The 27,496-nt window shown below is 34.6% G+C and overlaps 1 protein-coding gene across 4 annotated transcripts in view; it reads right to left on the reverse strand.

The window, feature by feature from the left end:
- CDH19 (cadherin 19) overlaps nucleotides 1-27,496 on the reverse strand; it is a 114,786-nt gene that overhangs the window by 50,417 nt on the left and 36,873 nt on the right. Inside the window, exon 1 of one of the 4 annotated variants that reach the window (XM_064657532.1) lies at nucleotides 15,319-15,525. The exons of the other annotated variants lie outside the window; for them this stretch is intronic. The gene's annotated coding sequence lies outside the window, so the exon portion shown is untranslated. Of the gene's footprint in view, nucleotides 1-15,318; nucleotides 15,526-27,496 lie in introns of those variants that run through there. 4 annotated transcript variants of the gene reach the window in all.

The following is a 27,496-nucleotide window of genomic DNA, read 5'->3' on the forward strand; positions in this document are numbered from 1 at the left end:
CTCTTTTGCTTCTCTGCTCAATGTTATCTCTCAAACAGACCTCTCTGTGCAGATTTCTTTTGATATTTTACTTCTTAGGAGCCTATTGTAAAAAATAAATTGTGCTATATTATATTGTTGAGCGAGAGTCTCTGTCAGTCATTCAGAGGGTAATTTTGCCTATTTCAAGAGCTCGTATGTACTTTGTAGCCTTAGATTTTGTATCTCCAACTGAGCAGGTATCCTCAATGCTTTTATGTGTTACTAAATTATTAAAATGCACAATCAGACTCAACATTTTTAAACTTCATCACCTACTTTTTCTTTCAATCGAAGAAGCTTCTTAAGCCAAGAAGCAAGTAGAGGAGAGAGGCAGAAACATGAGGAGTTAACACAAAAAGTAAATGCTGTCTAGGATGACTTTAATAGGGTAATAATCATGGTGAGTGGTAAGTGAGAGACTAGAAGAGTCTGATGTTTCAAATGCAAGACTTGATTTTCACACAGTGACTAGGAAAGAAAGGAAGAATCTGTACATGGAGTCAGACCTGTATCAGAAAATGGCACAAATTGTGCTGAGCCAGGCGCATTTCAGTCCACAGGAGGCATTCAGAGGATAACTTGCCTTCTGGTTAGTGCACACTGCTGTTGAGCAGGGCTTTGGAAACCAGCAGACAGGTTCTTTGCATGTTTCAATTTTCTCCCCAGCTTTAATATCTTACTTAGCTAAAATCTGTAGATGTATCCAGTATAGCTCAATTAAAGTTGTTATTCAGAAATATTACTTCTGCTTGATTTTGTGTCCTTTCATCTGAAATATGTAGGAACTGCCAAAATTCAATGCAAGAGCCCCATGTTTGGTAGAAAGTAGCTGAGCACTCTGTTAAGTATGAAATACTCTCCCAGTTGTTTCAAAATAATATTAAAAACACCAAAGGCTGGTGTTGATACTGTGACATTAGTGTGGTGTGCTGAATGGTCAAAGTAGTTCCTCCAGAGGTAAGAGAAAGGATTAAGACAACTATAGAAGTTATTATTATCAGACCTTGATGATAATGTGGCCCAACACGTACTACCAAAGGAATTTTTGCAGTCAAGAAAGGAGCAAATTTCATGGAAGGCAGAAGCAATCTGAGAAGATTTCAAAGATCCATGAATAACTCTGTTGACAAGCAGGAAACAGAAGGCTTGGGAGTTGATCTAAGAAACATGAGGTCTTTGCAAATAGCCAATTTATCCACAGATGATACACGTTTAAAGAGCTGACCTCTCCAGAATTTTTGTGTTTATTTTAAGTAAGAATATGTAATGGTGAAATATTAATTTCCTGGTAAAAATTTCTGAATAAAGATACAAAATAACAAGGCAAACTTTAAAAAAACCACAAAACAAAAACACAATACAGAAACTAAGTAACACCAAACAAAATGATACATGAAAATATGAAAATATTTGAAATATGGGTAAAATTGAATGTATACAAGTAGTTTCATATCATTATCCATATTGATTTTCTTAAACAGAAACCACCAATGTGTGATCTTGGAAACCTGCCTATAAAAATTAGAGATTTATGGTGTTTAGTTGGCAAAATATGATCATGACTGTTTCTGCTATGACCATAACCAATTTATATTAGTAACTTCTATATATCTCTGTACATTCAGCCAGCAACTCATGAAGAAGAGCAGGAAAGAAAGTACAGATTGTAATTCTCATCCTTCACTGCGTTAATTACTATGTTTGTGAGAGACAGGGGCGAATTTCCTCCAGAAAGCAATGTTTTAATAAAATCTCAGGGTAGGATATAGGAGACCTCTTCATATTTTCTAAAAGTTATGTGCAAGACTTTGGGTACTTTTTTCAAAGTTAATCCCTTCACAGTGGCACATGAAAATGTGCAGTGAGGAAATTGTTCTTCAGAGTTCATTGAAAGGAGTGGAAACTTTTCAAACCACGTCTTGGCCTGGGACCTGGCCATTGACATGCTTGCTTCATAGACATTTCCTTTCCTTCATCAGGCTCTAGAGCATTCTTTCCTTCCTGTGCAGCTGAGTGGATAACTTCAGTGCATATAAACACACGAATATGCATGAACTTTTGGAGATACCATGATTCACTAAATCAGAATGTTTAAATTTCCCCCTCAAATAAGTTTTTACAAAAGAAATTACTGTAATAGGTTTCTATGGATATCTCACTTCTTTAAAGCCAGTTTCGTCCACATAATTCCCCTTCTTTCAGGAGTCTGCCTGAGTTTCTGACTTTAATTCATTGCAAGCCAACTGAAACTGGAAAGTCCATGGAGTTGCCATAGTAACTCAATGGACAAAGACTTAATTCACTAGTTTATATAAGCCAGAACTCATATCCTGCAGACAGTAATGATCTTAAATTATTTAGGTCTATAAAGTCGATGGATTATATATATTTAATAAATAAGTGTCAGTTCCTTAGTTAGTGAAAAATGGGCTTTGATTGCCCCAAGCTGTCTCAAAAGTATTTGTATGTTAGATAGTAAGCCCCCCAAAAAGCCAAGGAGAATGAAGAGGAACAGGAAACCAGGGTATGGTAACAGTAGTGTTAATAAAGGTTATGAGTTATGTTATTAATTTATTAAGATTTTTTTTTTTAAAAAGTGCCCAAATTAATTGTTAACCTCCATAAAGGCCATGTGGATTCAACAGAAAGAGAGGATGGCATACTTAGACTTTTACAATCTAGTGAAAACAATGGGACTGGAGTCAATTGTTGTTGTTCCCATTCCATAGATATAATTTGCAGTAGCGGTGCTGAGGTAAGCAAATGTGGAACAACAAGACTGAAGGAGAAGTCTTTGGATCAATGTGGTATGAACCACATCATTTTGTCATGGGCATCATGATTTACTTAGGGTCACTGCATACTTTTGGATTAAGAGTATGGCCTAGTCAACAGTTTTGCTGGGTGGCGTCAAGATGGATGTAAAAATTAAGTAATAAAAAATAAGTATATATTTGCTTAGTTCAGACAATTCCCTGCTTCTCAGCTTTTTGATCACAAACTGAAAATCTTAAAATTGATTTAAGATCACCCACTAACTCTGAGAACAGTAACAGGTTTTTTTCTCTCTGTTTAATTTTTCCCTCCTTCCCCATACCTTCTGTTTTACGCCACATTTAGGAATTGGACAGATTGAAATTGTAAACCAGGCTGCAGTGCAGCTTCTCTAAATAGCATTGGTAAATATTATAGAGATAATAAACATTCTTTGGGAAGATTGCACTAGTAAATAGATAGGGACATTTTAATCATCAAATCTGCCTATAACTTCAAATATCTTAGAGAACAAATTCTATTTCATTTAATTCCCTCAATTAATGAATTCTGTATTACTTTTTTATGAGATTCCTGAGTACATCAGTTATTTATTTTAACCCTGCAAGTGTGAAAAAACCAGCTCAAATGGGAATTGCCACTACAGCTTTATTCTATGTTACCTTACTTCATTCTTTTCCTGTATTCTAATTCTAATTCCAGCTTTCAATAGGATATTGAACCTGTAAGTTTTCCCTGCACATTTAATTCAAGGAGCAGATTGACATCTATATTTCTCCATGGATGGGAACTCATCATGCCATTAGATTTTATCCTTGGATTTCTGTTCTGACTCATTCCAGTTATGTCCGATCATTCCAGGCAGTTCAGGTACTTTTATAGTTTCCTGTCCAGGACTTGTAAACAGTAGATAAATGGCATGAGAGGCAACAGGACATGGTAAACTAATCAGGCAAATAAAAAAAAGATTGTTAACAAAAGTGAAATAAAACAAGAAACAGATATGCCACAGTCATAAATTTCTATGTTGTCTCATACAATGATAGAAGGGTTGGGGGGTTTTTGGGGTTTTTTTGGTGATTTTAAATAAGTTTTGCTTTGTGTGGGAAGTTCTCATGAGTTTTGAGATAACATAGGCAGTTGCCTTGATGATAGGTTTCCTCTCATCTTCCTTCTCCTACCTCCACTGCTATTCAGCACATTATGAGTTTTTAGAGATTTCTTATGGAAAATATTTTTTTATTAGAAGGTTGTCCTGTAATTCTGAATTCATATATATATATATATATATATATATGGGCTTGGGTTTTCTTTTGGTTATGTGTTTTTGTTTTTTTTCTCTCAAAGACTATTTATAGAGCATATGAACTTTGTGTGTGCTACAGCCTATTTAGTCTCCAACCATAAGCATTAATTTTAATGAAAATATCTGTCCTCTGGACACTCAGAATTAAAAGGCCACTCTTAAAGCTAGTGTCTAAATTACAGAAATATATTTAACTGCTTTCACAAAGCCTTTTTCTGTGCAAGGTATTGGCAAAATATAGACATGTTCTTATTAACTTGGATTGAAACTTCATTCAATAATGCATCATAATTTCATTAGTGCTTTGTTTTAAAAAAAAATAAAAATCAAAGTACTTAGACAACTGGCTGAAAATTCAAGAAGGGAGAAACTGGGATTACTCCCTGGTTTCATGGTTTTGCTACAGAGAAGCATGTACTAAAGAGCAATAAAAATATTTTAGTCCTGAGTTCTTGCTGTTATTGCCAGCGCCTGTCAGCCAGGAAAGTAAATTCTGTACATTTTCACTCTCATTTTCCTTCAAATTACTTTTGTGACCTTCTTGCCTGTAACTGAAATATGACTCAAAATAGAAGTCACTAATACTGATTATGTTATTGTACTATTTCACCCTCTCTGTGTAGTATCAAAGGAGTAGAAACAGGGATAGGGTCTTGGCATGGTGCTATGGAATCTTAAACACAGCACAGAAATCCCCTTCTCTGGGAAGGGGCCAGGGCCATTATCCATTCTAAGAACACTAGCACAGCAATGTGAAAACAAAACAAAAAAATCCCCACTGGATAGAGAGCATCATTTTCCAAATAAAGAAATACAAGTGTTCCAAGTTTTCTTAGTAGAATGTTAAAATAAGCTCTACTCTGTAGAGTAACAAATAAATCTAATGTGTTGATTATACTCATTGCTGAAATAGTGTCAAGAAGGATTAGGTAAAACTAAAAGAAACAATTGCATGAAACATTCACACACAACCTCCAAGAAAAAAGAATTATATTTCTCTGTGAAAGCGAATGAAATGGGAAAGAAATTATCTCATACAAATCCAGTTGGTTCATAGTAAACAGGAAAAGATGGCAGGCATTTTTATCTGTGGATCAAAGCATTTGATTTTTTTTAAAATATTAATATCAAACTGGATGTTGAACTACTTGCAGCTAGGATCAAATAGAAAACAAGCAAGGTTTTTGAAAAGGCAACCTTAAACCAAAGTATGATCTGTTATCAGGATTCTTGCAGTTCAGTCTTACAATGCCATCTTTGTGGAAACAGCAACTGATTTAATATACAGCGCACATAATTCCTCTGTAATGAAAGCACTTCACCTTGAAGAGCACTTCCACCGGCTTTCAGTAGAACATTGTTCAGCATTGAAAATTCAGGGGAGTTTTGTGATTAATGGCAAATGAATTGTAAGAGTCCCCTTTTTACCCCCTTAGAGGACTACCTTGCTCTTCTGCAATCCTCTTAAAGCATAGTTTACAATTTATCACTTAGAATTTAACAACTTTTTTCAATAGCATTGTGACTTTAGCCTGCCTTTTCCCTCTCTTCTATCTAACACCAGACACTTTTGCTGCCCCGGACAGTCCTTCTTGTTCTTTGAATGGAGACATTGTATGCTATGAGTTGAACAAACTAAAACAAACAAACAAACAAACAAACCCCTCAGAAATAAACTCCAAAACTAAAAAACTGTTTGTTTGTTTGTTTGTTTTTTGCCAGGTTATTTACTACTTGTGCAATAGAGGAGAAGGTTTGAAGGGGGAAAATGTCTGATAAGGTAGGACGGTGACTTGGGATGCTTGCAGCATGTTTATGGCTTCAACTCCTTAGTAAAGGTAGTCTCTTTTGAAGCCTATGGTTAATCTCTTCATGTCACAGGGCTTTTTCTTTTATAGTGTTGAGTATGTTGAGCAACTTAGGACAATATCTAAGAACTACTTCCAACCCCACTACATCTAAATCCAAATGCTCATTTCTCTTTAGAATGCTTCTACAATATCCCCAAAACTACAGGATTTATTTCTGTGTGAGAAGCAGAGGGATGAAAACAACTGAAAGAAAAACATAATTTTAAGAAAATATAATTTTATTATATTTCAGCACAATATCCTAACTGATCTATAAATATCACAATGCAAAACAGAAAATACTCAGAGTTTAATCCCTTTATCCATCTGATAACTAAGATCCTTCTTAACTTTCTTTATAGAAAGAGGTCTTTGACTGGGTTGAGTTCAATGGGATAAATTGAACTCTACAGGTTTTACATAATGCTATCAGCAAATGGCAGATTAATTGCAAAACTTGGGAAAAAAATTCCCCTGCTATAATCACAAACTGCAAGAAAATTACAAGTGAAAGAAATTATAATAATTTTTGTTGTCGTTATCACAGATGCAGAAATGGAAGAGTTAGAGTGTATTATGATTACTGAAAAACAAAACAGGAACTAAATATATGCATGATTTTAGAATTAGTTCACAAGTTCATAGTATAAAATAGCTTCCAACACTAAAAGGGATTTTTTTAACGTATTATTAACATCACTGGTAGACTATTCCTGTACAGTCAAGTTGTGCCTTTGTAAAGGATCAAAAAAAGAACACCAACTTATGTTTGCAAATTTAACAATTTTTTTTGTTAACAATTTAACAAACATGCTATGAAATTGTTTATCTTTTACATATTTGTATATATAATGTATTTTTTAAAAAATGATAAATAGTTTAAAACCTACAGACCTGTATGCAAACTTGCCATTACATGTCTGTAGCTACCTAACTTATGTCCTGAAGATATAAAGCAATTACTGTTGAGGTATGCCCTCTAAAAATCTTTAATTCAGTGTCGTCAGTGCTAGGTACTTGAATTAAACTATTTTTAGAAAAACAGAAAATTATTTTTGTTATTTATGATTATAAAATAATCATAAAATATGATTATTTTATGATCATTGTTTATAAATATGTTGGTGTTTAAAAATTAAAGCAGTGAGTTTTGTATGTGAAAACTATAAAGATTAAGATTTTAATTTTTCAAACCTTGTTTTCTTTAAATTAATTTCCTCTCTAGAGGGGTATGTGGGAATATACATCTTTACATTTGATTTTTTTTTTTAACTGAGTTATAACTAATTGTGAAGGAATTTCAAACCAATCTTTAACTAACTGTTAACTTCATGAAGCAATATCAGGCAAGACAGACCAGGTTGTGACTAATAAACCTCGTGATTTGTCAGCAGCGTAGCTGTATCCTGCATGCCTGAGCTTGGTGATGTGACTGGCAGCAGGGCTGGGCTGGCTCAGAATCCCAGTTATCTCCTTCCCCCAGCTGTGGGAGGCAGTAAGCAGTCAGCAGCTGCTCAGGCTGTCACCCATGGTTCTGCCTTGCATCAAGCAATCTACCAGTCTGATGGGCAAATACCTTATAGTGTCTTTTACACAGATGAACTTGCTGCCACTTGACAGAGTTCCAACCTTTTACACCTATTAAGGAAGGAAACAATAATGTTGCTCTCTTTCCTCCAGGGTTTTCTATGTGCTACCTCTGACTGTGTCCTAAATGAATCAAGAAATCAATTTGCAGCCTCTCACCTCAGTTAAATCAAACTTATTCACAGTTTGTGCTGAGTAAAAAACATCCATTGCTTTTCCTCAGTACCCACTGCCACTTTAACAAGATATATCAGTGTCCAAAATGTTTATTTCGCTTTTAGGGGTTTATTTTGCTTTTTAGTTTTTTACTTGTTACCTTTTTACTATTTTATTGCATCGCCCTCATTAATACTATTTGTATCAATTAATTCTACTCCTAGAATCATTGTCAGCTAAATATAACTGCAAAATGAGGTATAAAATTAATTTTATCACCAGAAGAACAAACCATAATATTGGAATAAAGTTCTTTTATTGAAAAATAGTGACTACAAAATGAAATATTACAGTGTCTATTGTGAACTCATAGGTACTGTAGGTCTGGTAATCACCTAAGTGTTTGTCTAACTTTTTTCATGCCTGTGAATGTTTATTTTATAGCACTGATAGATTTTTGCACTTAATAATAAAAGCCTGAGACTCCCATTTTTTCTTAAGACCATATTTATTAATTTAAAAACCTGAAAAGTAGACGTCTAGTGTAATGTGCCTACACAGGCTCCCTCAATAGTCAGTGGAAAGAGAAAGGCATCTATGTTTTACAAGAGTGTAAGAAAGGTAACTAGCACGTGGAGTCTAAATCAGTCTCTTTCTGTCCAGAGCTAATAAATTACTTAAAGACATCTACAAACAAGTCACAGTTCCTCTGTTCAGGATGTTTTACATTTAGGTAGAGAAAGATGATTCCAGTAAAGGAAATTAGACCAGAACAAAAAGGTTTCATAGATTAACTAATTTAAAATAATGTTTGAAATTCTTAAAAAACATGCTATTTATCTTCTTGGTACTGATTACTTTGAATTATAATATAAGAACCTTTTCAAACTCATTTGTCTCTAGACTGGATTAGAGGAATAACATTGTCCAAAGGAATTGTCTTTTCTTCCTATTTTCCAGTAGATTTAAAAAAAAAACCAACAAAACCCAAAACTTCAGGTAACTTTTTGCCTACACATTTTGAATCCCTGCTTAACACAGCTGATTGCCAGAATACTTTTCCTCCATGTGATTACTAAGATTTATGATCAATATGATTGTAATGTCATAATATTATGGTGTCATACTATCATGTGTAAATCCTAAATGCTATGTCATGCAGAAAAAAAAGAAGCATCCAACTTTGGGATAGCAGAAAACATTGAAGCAGTACTAAGTTTTCTTTATTACCTCACTTCAGAGTTTCCTTTGATTTTTTTTACATATACATTAAAACTCTCACATTTTTCATGCATTACAGATAAATACGATTTCAGTCTTTTACTGACATCAATTAATTCTCCAAAGCTTCTGCCATATCAGCCTGTAGGTTCATTCCCCCAGTTTAGGTATAGTGAGTGTTGCTCCAACATATCCAGACATAAAAACCAGAAAGCCTACACGCAACAATTATGAATTCCTAGAAATCTAAAGTTGTTGCCTGTGAAAGGCCACTGAAATTGTTCCAAAAGAGTGTATCTTCAGATATCCTACTGAAATAGTATACTTTTTACTCTCTCTGACATTTATGATTAGTAATGCTCAGGAATACAGTTTATCATTTTTATGATGCAACAGTTTTTGCTGTGCTGTCTTGTTTTCATTTGAATCAAAATGGACTGAATCAAATTGTAGTAGCTCAGACTTAAGCAGTATTTCTCCACTTAGAAGTCAGCTATTATTCTGGAGAGGCTATCTATCAGGGAAAAAAAAAGAATAAACAAGCAAGAACCCAATGGAGAGAAAAGCAAAAAATCCATTATTTACTACAGCTTACCAGTTATTCACATCTTTAAATTATTTACTTTTGCAGTTTGTATAATATATCTGGAAAATGTGAATATAAATTTATATTTCAGAGTGTCTTTAAATGCTTCATACATGCAACAAACCCATGCTTGTAGACACTACATTTAGGACTAAGCTCTTGCTCTTTATTTTCTTCTCTTCTGAAAGAATAGTTTCATTTGGAGAAATAAACAGTATTATCTACTGAAAAATACCGTCTTTTTAAAATTCAATTATTTGGGGTTTTTTAGGTTAATTCTTAGGTTTGTTCTTTAAGGACTCAATATAATAAAACTTTTTTTCTTTTTTGTTAGTGCTGGGTTGCTAAGAGTAAAGAGTTTCATGCCTGGGTTGTTCAGAAAGTGGTGGTGGAACTAATCAGCTCTGCCCACCAAATGAAGATACTTCAGGATCCAGTCTTAAGTTGACACTTGAGGGGGGCTTGGTTTCCATTGCATGCAGTTGTAGTGCTGCTCTATCTTAGCTACTCCTGGTTACAGGAGCCACCAGGAGATGAGAAAAGCTCAGAAGGGCCCAATGACAGCCACAGGTATGAGCTGTGGGTATTTGAATGAAGAATCCCAGTCAGATAGTGCCTGTGGAACCAGTAGCTGATGGGACTGAGGTCGCTCAGAGAGGTACATAGAGGAGGGACCCCCAAAGCACGTGAGGAGAGAAACTATTTGTGTACATGTGGAAGAACTCTAAGAGGGAACCAGAGAGACCCATCCAAGACTGAACACCGCAGGGTGGGGACTGCTCTGCTGACCTGCACCATCTCTGCCCCTGCTACAGGCTGCAGGCCAGAGGAATAGTGTCACCTGTAAAATAGCTCTCATTAAAATATTCATGTAACTGAGCCCATTTAGTCTCCACACTGCCAAATCGGTCTTAAACTGTGACAGCCTTTGAGTCTAGGCTCTGCTTTCCTGTAATCTTTAAGTGGGAAAAAATCTTTTTATAATATGATCACTTAACAAAATAGCTGCGATAAAGGAATGAGTAGAAGAAAATTGCATGTAAGGCACCAGAAAATGGGTCTAATTTTATAACATTTGCACACTCCTGAAAGCATGCATATGAAAAGCTGAGCAATCATCACAGTTTGTCTCTGTGCGTCATTTCCAAATGCTATTTATATGTTTTCTGGGTCAGTCTTTTATGAAAATAGCCATGTGTCCCAGCTATCTAATGACCTGGCATTTGAAACCAATTCAATTTATATGTTAAATTTGATGTTAGGGGAAAACCAATACAGGTACCACATTTTTGTGCTGTAAGCCTAGTTGTCATCTTCATTTATCTGGAAATATCTTTTTTATTTTCCAGACGATATAAAGTAGCATAAATCATTCTATCTCATCTACGATTGGGAATTACTGTTGAGGGTAAATTTTGTCCTAGTCAATATGTATCACAGAGATACACAAAGAGAGTACCAGCAATGTCCTTAATCTTCTCCAACAACTAGCTGCATCACATGGAGAAAGATAGAGCGAGAAGTCAGCTGTTTGTGGTTGACCAGAGCAGTAATCAAAACTAGTACTGGTTTCTAACTTCTTAGCAAAGATGGAGGCTTTATAGTTTGCACTGTATTGGCACCAGTCCTCCTTTCTATTCTCTCCCTGAAGTTTTCTGCAGGCTTCATGGGAAGCTGAAGCACCTGGGAAGGGTATTATGAGTGCGACAAAATACCGTGGCTCGTGGACCCGCGGACAATGATCTCTTTTTGTTTTCTTCATCTGAAGTATGAAAGAGAGAAGAAATTCTCTCCATTTAGACAAAAAAAAAAAAAATCCCATTTGGTATTGCTTCAAATTTCATGGATAAGTCAAAAAGTAAGCAAAATTAGGACTGATCCTAATTTGTTTCCACCTCCTCAAAAATACACAACAATGCATCAGGGCACTAGGGAGCTTCTGTAACAGTTTGCATAAGCGTACTTATACCAACATGTAACACAGAGTATGATTTTGTGTTATTAGCATATGTGCTTGTATGACGATTTTCAGTAAATTTCTAAAAAAAATGCAGAAAAAATGTAGAGTATTTGGGATTGTATAAATTCTTACGTGTTGCTGTGTTATGGTTTCATTTATGAAGTTTCTTGCTTTATTTATGAAGTTTGTTGTCAGATTTCTTGAATTTTTCAGAATTTGTCCAATCATTCAGAAATCAGAGATTAATGATTTAACAGAGATCCATGCCTTTTCGGTTTTTGGTTCCCATGTTTAATCACTCTGCGTGAAACTTCTAGAGAGAGAACTCCATTCACTTGTGACTATATCCAGTGAACCACAATCTATTTGCAAAGCAAGGTAAGACACAGATCCTTGTTCCATCTCCCAATAAATTATGTTCGGGATGCCTAGATCTCATTTGACAATTTAAAATTGATGAAGCGATATTAAATGAACAAAGCTTTCTTTGCAAATTTTTTGATCCTCTTTTTTTTTCTGACCAGTTTTGACAGATTGCATTATCCCGCTTCTGCTTATGAACTGCAGAAGGTTGATATTCCCCACGTTCTCGAGATGTCTTATTCACCATTCTTAGATGGCTCTCTACAGGGAAAGGAGTGTGTAACTACAGTGTCTTCATGATTTGACAAGGCTCCTCTATTTAAATCCTTTTTAACTTTTGTAACCTTTGTATTTAAAAAGAACTTGTCAGTTTGACTACACCATCAGAATGCTAACAATGAAAAGCCATAAACCTTTATGTTGCATGACAATGAGGGCAAAGCATTTGAAATATTTGTTAATACAATAGAAATACATAATATTACCTAATATACTTGTAAAAACAGTCTTAAACAGAAGAATTTCAAGCAAAATAAAACTTCAAGAACTTTAATTTTCTATTTTATTTAACATTGTCTAAATCATTTCTAAAATACTGAAAAGTGTTTATTCCACACATATATTGTATCCTGGCTAGGTTTTAATTGCAATCAATACTTAAAGACTGTGCTGAGCTACTTAATTTAGTTATTCTTTTGTTATTTACTTTTTATAATTTACTCCAGTAGGATGTGTTTTGGCTTCCAGTGTGTCATAATTTCATGTAAAAAGTAAAAAAAAAAAGAGGACAATATTAAGTGACATCTTACACTTCCTCTACTGTTTAGGTGACAACTTTAAGGTTGCAACAATGGTCTCTTAAAAATTATAAAAATATATGTAGGGCCAATGCAAAAAAGAGTTTACCCTCCACAGATTTAACATTGCATCAGAATATATTAAATAGTCTTGGTAATCTTATTTCAGGTGTTATCATATTTTTAGTTCCATTACTATATTTGCAGATACAAAGTCTGAGGTTTTACTTTCTTTTTTCCTGCCTTTTTCCTAATCAAATATCCTTTTTCCTTAATTTTGTTGTCTCAAAAGTAGTTTGCTATAACAGTTAGATCGGGTGGCTTGGGAATAAGGGATTCTAATTTAATTCCACCTTCCATTGACAAGGTCTTCACTATGTTTGTGTCCCTGATAGAAAGCCTGGGAGTAATGTTCTTTTGGAAACATTGTTAACAGTTACATCTTGTCAGCAGGAGAAGCTGCAATTTCTTTTATGCTACAGGCAATGAACATGTGGAGGAGACCTTGATATGGGTATCCAAAGCACAATTATGTTCCCAGGTCTGTCCCGTGTGGTCTAGTTGAGATTGCTCCATCCGTATCAACTTCCTCTGTAATGGATGTGTACCTTGTCAACATTGTTAGCAGGGTCTGGAATGAATCCAGGATAACCAAGATAGCGGAGGCTACCATGCACACTCTCTGGCCCTTTGAATCATTCATTTTCAGAAGCAAATATTTTGTTAGGTAAAGAAGATTGGAAGCAGAGATAAGAAAGACGTTACATCTCTCTCCCTTTAGCATCAAAGGAGCTGGAACACAGTTGAAATAGCAAAAAAATTAGGGACTATGGTGGAACCTATTCTGTGCCTTACAAAGTAAAAGAATAATAATGGTTTTCACCTAAAAAGGAACTGACATTTTAATTCAATATTATCTATTGTATCGTTAGATCTATTGGCAAAATTATTTCTTTTAAATTAAAGTGATATAAGAAATAGCCAAATCTTTCTGATTAAGCTAAACAGGAAGTTTCCAAATATATTTATAGTGAATGTGATGCAAAGATTACATAATGGAAATTTCACTCAAAAGAATTATAAAGTATAAACTAAATAAACCAAAGGCTAATGGTGAGAAACAACAGGCAGCTTAAACTACGGGCATCATTAAAATCTACCTGTATAACGTATCAAATATTGCTTTCTTATTTTAATATCTAATTGTATTGATATTGTCTGAAGTTTACTTCATGTTGGTAATTATAAAACATTCTGATGCAGAGAAGTATGCTGAGTTCATTTTTTGAGACATTATACATTTTTGCAGTTTTGAATATAAAGTGCACATTATCACTTCATAAATTACCTTAGACCAGGTAAAAATAGTTACATTTTGGTTCTAAAAATGCATGGCTTTCCATAATATATTTGTGATTTTGTTCTTTAATTTTAAGCTACTTTTCTTGGAGTATTTTGTGAGCAAGTCTCTCTTTCATCCTCTGTCCATTACCTAAAAAATAATTCCAAGAATGGATTTTCATTTTCTGCTAGTTCTTAACCAATGCATTTTTTTATTCTGTAAAAATGCAGAAAGTCTGAACTCCAGACACAGCCCGATATTCATTTTATGTATGCTTTAACACTTCTAATGGAAAAATGCTGAACATTGAACTTTATCATTATAACTCCTAAAACTGAGTCTGTAGATCAATTTTTGCACCTTAGTACAAATTTATCCAGGTATAAAATAAAAGTAGTTTGTTTGGACTGTTTTTGCAGCCACAACTGATTCTAAATAACAATCTATTAAAAAATAATGATATAATCCTAAAGCCATGTAATTCCCAACAGTTTCTTACAAAAATAATTTGTAGAAATGAGCAAGGTGACAGATATTCAGCATTTTAATAATAAATCAACAGCTATTAAATATCTCTGGGCTATGTTCTAGTGTCTGTTTCTTGACTACAGTCTATTTGAAGAGTTTGAACATGAAAAATAAATTCTAGCTGTATCTCCTAATAGAAGGGTTATGAAAGAAACATGCAATGCAAACAGTTTGCTAGTATATATACTGCACTGCTGTTTGAAAATCTTATTTGTGAACAAATTACCATTTTACACTCCAGATCTGACAAAAGTAGAGGCACACATTTTCTTGTGGTCTGAAACACTGTAGTTGCTATGTGTAGGATTATAAAGAAAAAAAGGAAAAGAAATGTCAATGGAAACAAGACAAAAGAAGATATTACTGTTATATTAAGAAGAAGAGTATCAAGGCAGGGAGTATTTCCTTTAAAACATGAGAGCTTTCCCTCTTATTGATGTCACCCTCAGAAATTGTAAACACATTTTAGTGACAATCACTTGCATGAGTGTAGCTGAAGCAATCACGAGCACTTTTGTTGGAGGTGGTGAGCTTGGAAAAACAGACTGATAATCAACATGAAAATTTTAATGTGTCAGTTAACACAAAACAGGCTTAGTAAGTATTTCCTCTGGCAAATCCAACTTAGGAAGTTGGAATTCTACAGATATAGAAGTTAGACTGTGGACTCTGAGGAAACAACAAAAGCAGATTTCTCTTTCTAGAGGTTTTGAGTGTTCCTGGGTTTGTCTTTGCCTTTTGTGGTTTTTGCACTGGAGACACCCAGATAAATGTTTTAAATTTGATTTTAGAAGATAATAAAGAAAAAAATATATAGATATCTTACCTGTGTAACTTCAGGGCCTTCTAGGTATAAAGAAGTGGGTATGGCAAAAGTTGAATGAAAGGTGATGCAGAGAAGTAAGAAGTTCTGTTTTACTTCACAGATCCTCAGAAAGCTTTAAGAGTTACAGCTTTCTGCCAGTATAAGTCAATTCTGCTTTTACTTTTGAAAACTCACAGTATGACACTGCTTACTGCATGCTATTTTGGGTGCCCTGAGTAAAACTATGAACACAGGCACTTTTGTGCAAAACATCATAAGGCCTCTCTGATGTTCATTCAGAGTTCAGAATTAAAATGCAGAAGGCTCTAGCAAGAAAAATACAAGCTGATTTTCTTTTTCCTAGTGGAAAAATAAAGTACTCCTTGGCAAGTAACCAGGGTGGTGGGAAGGTAATTCATTTTGTGTGAGAGCATTTTGCAAGTGAAAGGGATATGCCCTCTGTTTGGAGATTAGTCAGGGAAACAAGTGGTCAATTTAGAGTAGTCACAAAAGTTAGTCAAAGAAGAGGGTTTCTGCAGTCTGGTTTTTGCCCTCCAGCCATTTTTCCCCCCAAAATAATTTAGTTTCAAGAATCATAAAATCTTCACGCTAAGAAAAAAAAAATGCCAAAAATTCTGGTTTATCTCCTTACATATTTTTAGGGACATTAAATAAATCCTTCTCTTTTCTTACAACTGTCTACAAAAGTTATCTTTTGTCTACTAGATAGTTTTGGGGTTTTATAGTCATATGAAAAATATAACAAAACCAATATAATATTCAAAAAAGAGTTATAATTTTTCATAGAAATTAAGTTTTATCTTAAGTCAATTTAGGAAATTTTGAGCAATAATTCAAGCATTCATTGTCATTTTATAAAAATATGAGGATGTTTGGGGAAAAACAAGAACTGTGTATTACAGTAACACTTCAGTAATTATTATAGAAAACATTTATGGTGAGATAATTTAGAGCTTAGTGCTACATCAGTTATAGCTCCAGGCCAAGAAGATTTCTGAGGAATCCTAAATGGAAAAAAACACACATGACATTTTATCAGACACAATGTATCTTGTTAATGATAAAAGCAAAACAAGCTGCAAGCAACCCCTCTCAAGAAAAGTTATTTCTCCCTCTTTCCTGTTCCTCATCCAGTCTTGGAAAATTTAGCAACTGTTTCTATGTGGAAATCAAAAAGTCTTGTCCATACTTTTGTCATATATTTTTAACTTTTTTTTTTTTTTAAATTTTGTTTTTCTGGAAAGGAAGGAAAATAAATTCTGACCGGCCCTGCAAATCTTACTCAGATGTTCAGGAATTCCATGGCCAGAACACAAGAGCTGGCAAATGAGGAAATGTGATTCTTTAACATACACAATACTATGAGACAACACGACTAGACCATGTTGCCAAGTCAGAGAACAAGAGTAGAGCAGAACATATTCTGCAAAGAGAACAGTTCTGATTGATGCAGATGTGAGCTCTGGTACCTTGGTTAACACTGAATCAATGTTTACTGTATTAATGTCCAGATGTCAAGGTCAAATCAGCTGGTTTTAAATAAATACACCCCCCCCAATATTGCGGACTTTAAAACTTGAATTGAGTGGGCTTGAAGTAACGCAGAAAAACTGTTTACCTATCATGTCCATCTTGACAGAGTCAGAAAGCTTTATACTCTATAGAAAATACTGCATATACTATGTGAGCAGCTGGATTTTTGTAAGATTATTCAGAATCATTTGTCAGTCTTTTGAGGATGATCTCCTGATAACTTCTTGAGGAAGTAACTCATCCTTACCACTTCAGTATAAGTAATATAGTTTCCGTATCAGGCTGGAAATGAATACACAATTTATCAAATTATGCACAGTTAATAGATTTTTCTCAAATCAAAGCAAGCATGATAACATTATACAGCTTCAGGTTCTTTGATAAGCCTGTGTTCTTACTAAATGTTATTTAATTATTTATGAAATTAATTATCAAAACAAACTGCCAAAGATTTATTTCTGCTGCTCTTACCTGAAGCATTTTTTGTCTGTGTTAGGCTAAACATGATTTCTTTTTCTAAAACTTGATGTTAGATCTGAGTAAGGAATTAACATGAACTAAGATCACATTTTCATATCTTCTTTTTATATCTAACTTTTTATCGTGCTTGGGGTTTTTTTGTTTGTTTGCTTGTTTTTAGGAACAAGAATGTTTGGTGAGAGCTGTTATTTAGTACTTTTGGTTCATGGTCTGATGAGCTCTGCACAGGGTGAGATGCAACCGATGCAAAACAGAAAAATGTGAAGGGGAGAAGGGGGCCTAAGATTGTGGAAACTGAAGAAGTGTAATTGGAATTCTTTGATATGTTACTATTTACCACCTGGAAAAACTTTTTTAGCAACTCTGCTTGTCACTGATTTTCTACCAACACGGAACAGGTGACGTTTCATTCACCAAGGAAGATTAAGTAGACATAGGCGTAAGAAAAGGGAAAAAGTCATTGCTGACAGTTGGAAAAGAGGATACACTCCTTTACTGGGAATGCTGAGTATTGTCACAGGATGTAATCTAAGATGTGCCATGTGAAGCAAACATTAATGAACAATAGGAAGCAAAGAAAAATGGAAATTTCTCAGAATTCTTGTTAAAGAACTGATGAGGGGAACTGGTCAGAATAATGGCCAGATTTTTTAACAAGGCGAGGATAGAATGCAGCTATAAGGAAATAAAAAAAGAAACTAGCTGTATAGTCTGCACCTTAAAAAAAGAAATCAAATAAGAAGGCTAATTTATGAAATTATGAGAAAACATTTCTCAACTCAGAAGAAAACACATACTTATTCCCAGTATAGTGTTCTAATGTGATAAACAGTCTCTGCTTCTCTTTGTCTAGGTTTCTGCTAATGACAAGAAGGCTTTGGATATTAACACTGAAAGGAAAATAGTTAAGACTATCACATAGCAAGGAAAATGTTTACCCTGCCAGCTCTTTCCTGATCTCACAGACTGTGGTGTTTCCCTCAGAGAGGGACCTCAGGGATATGGGAGCATGCAGCAGCTACAGGCACCTTGACTTCTGTCCAAGCTTCTCTCCAAGATGTATTAAGAGCTTAACACCATCTCGCTTCATAAGGGAGACCCACTGACCCACTGCTTGCTGACAGCAGAATTAGTGGCACAATCAACATTACTAGGCAACTCATTTCTGAGTGAACAGGTGAGAAGCCCTACTCATCCTCTGAGCAAAACCTTACTGTAGGTTTGGAAGAGTTGAGTGGACATTTTTTTAACTAAAAAAATAAGCCAGTTTTTATTATAGACACTGGGGACTGAGAGAGAAAATTCGTAACCCCAGTTAAACTGTTTGGACTATTTTCTTTCACTGTCTCTATTGTGATTAAAAATAGGAATTCTATCCATTCAAAAGCTATAACTTAACTTAGGTGTTTGCTTGGAATTAGGAGCGTGATAATAAATTTGAAATTAAAATGTCTATATAATTTAAAACTTCGTTACTGATGAGTCAATTGTAACATGATATTTATTAACATCTCTTAAAGTTAAATTTCTGTTCAGAGATAGTGACCTCTCATATTTTATGGATATACAATACTTGCTATAATGACTTGAAGAAATTCCTAAGAATTCAGTAGACTTAGTTATCTTTTTTTCCTTTTCTTTTAAGAAAAATCTATTCCATTTTCCAGAAATGGAATAAAAAATAAAGATGTGAAGACTCAGAAGAACTGTTTGGGTTTTTTTGGTTTGGTTTTTTTATAAAAAATACTTTAACTCCCCGCCTCCCCAAAACTCCAAATATTTAAAGGGATCAGTTTGCTTCCATAGGATTTCACTCTCCTGAGCTCATTCAGTGGGACTAGAGGTAAACAGTTTTCCCCTTAATCACTTTCAATCATGAGAGGAATTCAAAATACAGACAGATTCTTTAGAATTTTTTAGAATTTAGAATTCTTTAGAATTCAGAATTCTTTAGAATTCTTTAGAATTTAGAGCAATACGTTTTCTTGGAAACCCAAAAGGGGAGACAAAAAAACCCAGAAAATCAGCAACAACTAACTAACTAAATAAATAAAAATTACAAACCCCCAAAAATTAATGTTTTGTTTCTTCTTATTTCATTTGTTTGTTGTTAGCTATTCTTCTACTCTGTTCATGGGCTGCATTTACCCAAAGCAGGGATTTAAAAGAAAGTTCAGTGATGGAATTTCAGTGGAAGGATTTCCATCATAAAACACAGGGAATAAATTAAAAAAACCTTGATCATTTTTTTCTTTGAAGATATTTGTCTCTGAAAGGGAGAAACAAATTGATAAATTGCATGTATATTAGTTTGCAGAGAATAAGAAGCCATGGTTTTATCAGCATATAAAGGTGAATATTTTAAAAAGAAAGTTCTAAAAAGTTTCATATTTTGGAAAAAGTTAAGTTAGTCGAATATCTATGAGTTTTATGGCAAGCTGCTATATAAAATTAACATATAGAAAGACTTATCAAGTAAGTCCTTTCCTCTGTTTTGCACAGGAGTACATTGCTCTGGTAGACTAGAACTGGACGGAAAAGGAAGTATTCATCTCTGTATCTGGTCTCTGAATACAATGAAGGTTAAGATTTTTTACATTTTTATAAATCATTGACATGAAATATGGGAAAAGTAAAGTTTTATCATTTGTTTATTTTTGTTTTATATATGGTACCAACTTAGCTTACAACCTTTGCTAATATATCATGGAGAAAATAAGATAGGTTATTCAAATACTGATCTGATATCAGAGTAAGCTGAATTTTCTCAGTGAAGTACAGGAAGTGGGGGGGAGAGGGATAGAATCTGCAGTTTCAAGAGCGATGATTCTCCCATATCAACTATCCCCAAATCATGGCTCTTTGTTTGGAATTTGCATTTGGAATTTGCATCAAGCTAAGCACAATTACTTCAGGCTAGGTAAGAAGCCAGCACATCACTGATAGAAGGTGAAGGTGTCATGAAAGTAGAAGCAGTGGAGCATCAACAATAATAATGAGACCATTCTTAAAATCTTTATCTCTGGAGACTCAATACTGAATTTGGGGGATTTGTTCTGCTTGTTTTGTATAGGTTTTTTATTGTTGGGATCTTTGCCATTTCTAAACAGACTTTTTAATGGCAGCTTTTCCCAGAGCTAGTCTTACCTCTAACCACTTAAAGGAGGCACAGCTCCAGGAGGAGCCAAGTGGAACCAAGAGAGTAAAGAGAAGTGGGGCTTGGAGGGCTGCAGAACTGAAAAACAATAACCTTTGTTTTTCATTTCTGAGCAGTCTCTCATCACTATGCAAAATAAATATGCTATAGTGAATCAAAGCATTAAAAAAATAATAACTTTCTGATTTTTCTTTAATAATACTGCAACTAGAATTCCATTCCCACTAAAATATTTTACAAATCATGACTTGTGGAAGACAAAGCAGAACTATACGAGTCACTATAAATACAAAAATGCACAGATTAATCTACAATACTAGTGAGAATTTTTCATAGAATTATCTGGAATTAGCTTAAAAATCTCATTGTCTTTTTATTTTTTTATAATATTTAATTATAATCTTGTGCATTTTTTTGCTTCCTATGTTATGATTTCTATTTTTTTCCAGAGGGGAAAGGGTTTTAATGAATTGCAACAAAATATAATTACTCAAGTGTGTACTTTGAGGCGAGTGTGAAAATTTTGTAGAAATGATGTATAACTATGCATTGAAAGAAATTAAATATCACAGAGTAATCAGACCTTTCCAAAGATGTTTCCTTTTGTTCCTTTTCCTTTTCTTTTCTCTTCTCAGTGAACACTATTATGATAGAATACATTCAATTTGGAAAACAAAATGCAGACACCTGTTTATCTTTCCCCCCCCCCCCCGTTCATATTCCCCTCACAAGATACAATCAATAAGAACATATTCAGAGCAGGAAAATCTTCAAGATGATCCCCTGAAGGAATGGAGTACTCTTATTCTTTTACCATCAAACACTGTTTAGATATACATGGAATGAAATTGGGGATGTCATCTCATCTCTGTCTTTAGCCTAAGGTTTCCTGCTGATGATTAAATCCTGAGATCCTGAATTGGGCTGATATCTGTAAGTAAGTAACCAGTTCATATTCTCCCACCTGGCTCCTGCAGAGATACAGATCATATGTAGTGTGAGATACAGATCATATGTAGTGCAAGTCAGAGTTCCATCATGAATTACAAAATACATTGAAGAATTCAAGAAAAATATTTCTTTCCATTTGTCTACATAGCCCTCATACACTTTTTCACATACATGATCAGTTGCCTACAAAGATTAGAGACCAATTCTACTTCTGTGGTAAGTAGCAATGTAAGTCTTAGCATATCCATTTACATGTAGAAAAAAAGTACGGAGGTAGAAGAAATATTAGAAATATTAAATGTAAGTTTATAAAGACAAAATCTATAGCTGTGCCTGATCAGCCCAGTATTCTGCTGCATTAAAATCTCCCAGTTTAAAAAGAAGTGTAGAAATTAGTGCAAGAGCTGGTACAGGGATTATTTGACCCGGTCAGCCTAATTTGGAAAAGACATTTATGCAGAAATTTCAGTGGCGGAAAAATATCCCTGTTGGATTAGTTCAACAAAACTAAATGAAATATTCCAATTTCAGAAATGTCAATGTGTTTTGGTTTGGGTTTTGGTTTTGCTTTTTAACTAATCCTTATGACATTTCCATTCCAAAAAAATGAATTAAATCAAATAAAACAAAATAAAATTAAGGATTCCCATGTAGAGAATTTCATAATGTCAACATTTCATCCTATGTCCCACCAGCAAAGCCTAAGTGATAGCTTGGAAGACAATTGTGAAAAGTTAAAAACCATTTTTTTTTTTTAATAAATGGGTGATAAAAAGATTGCATACAACAAGGTACCCTCTCTATGCTCCATGGACCAACCTATATACCTACATCGTTTTGATTTCCATGTAGGGAATAGAGAAAATCAGGAAGGTAATTTTTTTGAGGTCTCTAATTTTTTAGAATGAAAAAACTGGGCTTTTGTGTTATAACCTGAGAAAAAGCTTTTAAGCCAGCAAAAATTAAATAAGAACCTTGCTTTGTTTGACACCAATACTACACTCTTTTTTTTTTCTTTAAGAATTTCCCTCCTTTTTTTTTTTTTTTCTATTTCAGAGGCAAAAACAGTTGAGGGTTTTTTTTACGTTGAAGTTCAGAGGTAGACTCTTGACACAACTGAATTTAATACAGAGTTTACAGATGCATTCTGGACACAACAATTTAACCTCAATTGTGATTATGAAGACATTTGTACTAACTTGTTTTCTTTTGTTTTTACTTACATCAGTGTGTGATTGGAGTGCCTGCATCATCTACCCTGGTGGTGGGCTGATGCCTCTATCCAAATGGAGCTGTTGAAGGGAGAGTCTGCAGTGCAGACATCAGACTGCAGCAAGAGCTGAGACCTTTCTCCTGAGGTAGGGACAGGCAGTAAGGAGGAGTAATGGCTTTAAGGAGGGGTAATGGCTTTAAACTGAAAGAGAGTAGACTTAGATTAAATATTAGGATTTAATTCTTAACTGCGAATGTGGTGAGACTGCAACAAATTGCCCAGAGCAACTGTGGATGACCCATCCCTGGAAGTGTTCAAGGTTAAACAGGGCTCTGAGCAACCTGGTTTAGCGAAAGGTTTCCCTGCCTGTGTCAGGGGAGTTGGAAGGTCCCTTCCAACCCAACACATTCTATTCTGTGATTCTATTCTGTGATTCTATGATCTTTAAACATCAAAGACAGAGCAGGCAGTACTGATTAACTACTGCTTGTAAAATACTTCTATCTGATCTATGAGCAGGATGGGCAAATGCAAACTTTTGTAACTTCCTTGTCTGCTGTATAGAATATGCCAATTAGACCAGCTGAAGCCTCTGACACAAATGCTACAGCATGACTAACAGCATGGGAATGCATTGACCTCTAAGAGTCAGAGTCAGCGGCAACCAACAAACAAGACCTTGTGTGATAAAAATCTGAGGAGAAAATTCAGCCTATCTATTCAGACATTTTACTGCAAAATCATCATCACTTTATATGTTTTACTCTTTGGTACCAAAAATATAAGAACTTAATATGGAATTAATTTTTATGAATTTGTGTTGTTAGTCTTCACCCACGGGAGAGAGAAAAATGGATATATGTATGTAGTTGATAGTGGTATGCCAAAAGGACAATTAAAATATAGCCAAACTATAAAATAGAGATGTTAAGCTTTTTATTTTTTGGAATGGCATTATTTTTGCAAAACAGGATAGAATAAACAGAAAAGATGTGTAATGATGTGGAAGTGATCTTGTGAGTGACAATTTCACGCTATTTAGGAAACCTTCTGCCAGCTATTGGAGAATAGAAAAGAGTCAAAGGAAAAAATATTGAAAGAGAGAGAGAGGGAAACAGTCAGATCTCCTCTCCACAGTTATGTGGAAATATGGCTGAAATTAAATACATGTAGATACCGTAAGTAGGCTGGGGAAAGAGGGTAGGAAAAGAATGGTTAATCTAAATTAAAATGGCTAACCTAAATTAAAATATCTATATATCTTTCCAAGAATAAAGCAGATGGAGAAACTGTGACTGGATTGGGTTGGACACTAGCCAGATGGAGGCCCAGTTATTCTAGCAGCCAGAAGAAAGGGGAGAGCAACCTATGAGAAGCACAGCAAGGTCCCAGACAGATGAAGATGTGAGTAGCCCAGGAGCAAGGTCAGCCCTGCCTTGGGTACTGGCCAGCTCACCCGCAGCAAGATGGAGAACAGCTTGTGCAGCAGTCAGGCCACTGCCTTCAGGAGCCAACCCACCTCCTGCCTAAATGGCAAGGCTGCGGGGTTTCACAGAGGGAAGAATATTGATAGGAGAAGGAACTATCGTTGTCACTGGATGACTCTACTCTTTAGAGTGTTTAGGGATTCAGGAAGCTAAATCTAGCAAAGATGCAACAGGGCACTTGAATTCTGTTATTTGGTACAAAACACTGAAGATCTACTTTCTATTTCTTACCTTGTTCAGATAACTTGCCTTCTAAAGTGCGAAAGAAGTACAATATTATTTATTCAAATTTCCCTGAGTTTTCAAGGTCACCAGTAATACTTATTTTAGGCCCAGTCTCCAATTTGACTTTTCCTTAGAAAACTTACAAGTAGGACTCATGTTATTATTGCTATTAAACGAATTAAGATGTTTGATCTTTATTTCATGTGGAAAAAAAATGAAACATTTTTCAGCGTTCACCTAAGAAAACTCTGGCATAACTTTTCTTAGTATAGTGTTGTAATTTATTGCTGTTATTGTTCCCTTAATTTCAACATGACAAATTAAAATCATACTTAAATCGCAGTCCTAAAATAGTAGATTTGACCATTAGGAAAAAGTTTTCTCTGTGTCATTTTTTTTTTATACCATGCCTCTATCCAGATGCAGATTGGAAATCTGAAAGTTTACACCATAAAACTGTGCAAAAATGCATGTGATAGAGGAAAACTGAGTTAGAAGTCTAGAAACTATATTATCCATGGATAATATATATGCAGTTTCTTTTATAGGCACAAGTATACTAAAAGTATCAAAAGACAGTGTTTATCTGCCTGGTTGCACTTCTGATCTTATGTCATTGTATGTAATCTCATAAAATTGATCTACTTTACAATAAAATGACACACACTGGAGTAGTGAGTAGTATAGCTCTTTATCTTATCTCTCATCTTAATTTCAGTGATGACTGTTATATGTACTGGAAAGCTAATTATTCCCTGTTATCCAGGGACCCTATATGCTGTGGAAGATTCTCTAGTGATGGAGGTTACCTGTTCAGAGTATGGAAGGTCCCTGAAATCTGTACGAAGAAGAATATCAGTGCTAAATTTAAGAAACAGCGTACTCATAGATATACAGTTCTGTACCACATTATAAAGACTTGTCAGTTTGATTTCTTCCACCATTGGTATCCATTTTATCATCTCTATAGAACTGTAGTTTCTTAATTAAGTAAATTCTTAAATCCAAATAATACTTCAGGTCTTTACTACCATCAGTCTGGACTGTTTTAGTGATGAAGAAAGTAGCAATTTCAAGATTTACAGCTTGTTAGTTTAAACTATGTTATAGAAAACAAAATGAAGTGGCATATACCATTGGGAATTCTGTATTACAACAATGCTCCAGGCCTGACCTGCAGAGAATAATTTCTGCAAAGTCTCTCACATGGTTCTATATTAATTAAGAAAACCAAACCAAAACCAAAACCAAACCAAAAAAACACAACAAAAAACTATGATGCTGGAGTCTACAAAGACAATCAGATTGTCAGATTTCTATTGTCAATGACCTATTGTCTGACTTTAGAATAATTAGTCAGTCAGTGATTCTATAAATGAGCTTCATCTGCTTAGGACCACCTGTTTCAAGAAAGCAGGTAGAATGATGACATTGCTTGTAATGGGCTACCGTCTTTGTGTTGAGGAAAGAAGACATGCTCTAGGACCTACCATGCTTTGTCTGGATTCATCTCATAAGATCTTTTTTAGGTTGTTTAATCATAAAAGAAGTTAAACAATGATCACTTTAATAATTATCTGGGGTTTTTTTCTCTTTGTTTAGCTTTTTAAAATTGTGTAACTATGTATACACATGCATTTGTGTTTAGTTATATGTATTTTGGTAGCTGCTTGATATTCATATGATGCAGCTGTGTTTCATGTAGAATGATCTGTCCATGACCCTGGAGTGAAATGCTGCAGAGAGGAGAGGAGGCACAGGATAAGCGCAGAGGCCTTTAAATTATGGGCATGGTGTGATACCAGAGATGACATAACACTGTTTATGAGAAGAATGTAACCTGTTAAGCCAGGTAAACATGTAAAACATGTCATACATGCTGCATTTAGATGTGACATGATCCTGAAGACCAGTGAAGAAAGACCAAGGTACTATAAATGAAAAGAAAATGGCCTCAGGCAGTGAGGGGGAAGATGTCTAAACTTAGCTACTTCCAGTGAAGGGCTACAGATGGTGAAGATCCAATGTACAATTTCCCTCAAACCACACCGAAGGTACTGACTTCAGAACACAACAGAACACTATATAGGGGGAGCACTTCACCAAAAAAAGAGAGGATCATACTAGGAAATTTGAGTTTATTAATTTTTATTATCTATATTTTGAACTACAACTTATTAATGTGGTAATTGTGGCAATATTAGTTATTATCTCATTTGACTCTTGAGACTTTAATTGGAATCAAAATGTCTTGATTTTTAAGATAATATCTTGGTTGCTTATAACAATATTTGGGACCAATTAATTCAGAGCAATACAAGCAAATTATTCTGCAAATTAGATACATCAAACTGGTAGCACAAGTGTGCATGTACAGCAGTGTTTTGGAATTTGAGATTCTTTGTTCATTTAATGAGTTAATGTTTGCTCTATAGCATGAAGTTTTGGGGATTTTCAAGCAAAAAAAGTAAATGTTTATGAGTAATTATTTATATGACATAATTATTTATATGACACTGTTCAGCATTCAGAACAAAGAGAAGAATGAATTAGTTCACAAACAGACATACACAATATACATAATAAATGAAAAAGACAGGATTGTCTTCTCATTTCAATTAAGAGATTCAAGAGGAAAATTTAAGAGGATATTAATAACTTCAGTTTTATGATCTTTTCCTATGTCAAAGCATATACTCTGCATGTTCAATTATCGGAATTAAAAAAGTAAATTTCATTAATTTAATAACTTCAATTTTTTTATTATAAGCAATAAACTAAGTTCTCAAAAAATGGTATGAAAACAACGTGTCACATCAATTGATCGAAGTATAAATGGACAATTTGTTCTGGATCATAAAAATTTCTGGAACCTACATATCCTAGTTAGAGCAGCTGGGAGCGGTTCATCACTGTGTGGGTGTAACCCAAACTGTGTATTCTATACCCTCTATGTCATTTCCCAGGAACTGTTAACAATAGACCATTTGCAGCAGCTGCCCAGAGCACACCTGACCCCTCAGGCCATAGTTATGGGTGGTGTTAACTCCCCTCCAGGGAGTCATTAGCACCTCCACACCCAGCCTGAGGGGTAGTGTCTGCTAATGGGCCACCAAGGACTCCAAAAATACC

This window comes from Pseudopipra pipra, chromosome 1 (assembly GCF_036250125.1).
Source record: "Pseudopipra pipra isolate bDixPip1 chromosome 1, bDixPip1.hap1, whole genome shotgun sequence".
NCBI classification, from domain to species: Eukaryota; Metazoa; Chordata; class Aves; order Passeriformes; family Pipridae; genus Pseudopipra; species Pseudopipra pipra.